The sequence below is a fragment of the Triticum dicoccoides genome, unplaced genomic scaffold, assembly GCF_002162155.2.
Source record: "Triticum dicoccoides isolate Atlit2015 ecotype Zavitan unplaced genomic scaffold, WEW_v2.0 scaffold31958, whole genome shotgun sequence".
Classification (NCBI taxonomy): Eukaryota; Viridiplantae; Streptophyta; class Magnoliopsida; order Poales; family Poaceae; genus Triticum; species Triticum dicoccoides.
The window spans coordinates 1-1414 of record NW_021263000.1 but is presented as its reverse complement, the minus strand read 5'-3'; the positions used below and the strand labels follow the sequence as shown (position 1 = coordinate 1414).

The window sequence follows — 1414 nt, the reverse complement described above, 5'->3', positions numbered from 1 at the left end:
CATTGTCGAATCCTACTCAGCAATTGTCGAATCCTACTCAGCCGAAAAGGGGGTACTTATGTATGGCGGAACGGGCCAATCTGGTCTTTCATAATAAAGAGATAGACGGAACTGGTATGAAACGACTTATTAGCAGATTAATAGATCATTTTGGAATGGGATATACATCCCATATACTGGATCAACTAAAGACTCTGGGCTTCCATCAAGCCACTACTACATCGATTTCGTTAGGAATCGAGGATCTTTTAACAATACCCTCTAAGGGATGGTTAGTCCAAGACGCGGAACAACAGAGTTTTCTTTTGGAGAAACACTATTATTATGGGGCTGTACACGCGGTAGAAAAATTACGCCAATCTGTTGAGATATGGTATGCGACAAGTGAATATTTGAAACAAGAAATGAATTCAAATTTTCGGATAACGGATCCTTCTAATCCAGTCTATCTAATGTCTTTTTCAGGAGCCAGAGGAAATGCATCTCAAGTACACCAATTAGTAGGTATGAGAGGATTAATGTCGGACCCTCAAGGACAAATGATTGATTTACCTATTCAAAGAAATTTACGCGAGGGACTTTCTTTGACAGAATATATAATTTCCTGCTATGGAGCCCGCAAAGGGGTTGTAGATACTGTTGTGCGAACAGCAGATGCTGGATATCTTACACGTAGACTTGTTGAAGTAGTTCAACATATTATTGTGCATAGAAGAGATTGTGGTACTATCCGAGGTATTTCTGTAAGTCCTCAAAATGGGATGACGGAAAAACTTTTTGTCCAAACACTAATTGGTCGTGTATTAGCAGACGATATATATATATCGGTTCACGATGCATTGCCGCGCGAAATCAAGATATTGGAATTGGATTAGTCAATCGATTCATAACTGCCTTTCGAGCACAACCATTTCGAGCACAACCAATATATATTAGAACCCCCTTTACTTGCCGAAGCACTTCTTGGATCTGTCAATTATGCTATGGCCGGAGTCCTACTCATAGTGATCTGGTCGAATTGGGAGAAGCCGTAGGTATTATTGTAGGTCAATCAATTGGGGAGCCAGGGACTCAACTAACATTAAGAACTTTTCATACTGGCGGAGTATTCACAGGGGGTACTGCCGACCTTGTACGATCCCCTTCGAATGGAAAAATAAAATTCAATGAGAATTTGGTTCACCCCACACGTACCCGTCATGGGCAGCCTGCTTTTCTATGTTATATAGACTTGCATGTAACTATTCAGAGTCAAGATATTCTATATAGTGTGAATATTCCCTCAAAAAGCTTGATTCTAGTGCAAAATGATCAATATGTAAAATCCGAACAAGTAATTGCGGAGATTCGTGCCGGAACGTCCACTTTACATTTTAAAGAAAGGGTACAAAAGCATATTTATTCTGAATCAGAC

At 40.0% G+C, this 1414-nt stretch overlaps 1 pseudogene; it reads left to right on the top strand.

Moving 5' to 3' along the window:
- Window positions 1-6: 6 nt before the first annotated feature.
- LOC119345866 lies at window positions 7-1411 on the top strand (annotated as a pseudogene).
- Window positions 1412-1414: the final 3 nt, after the last annotated feature.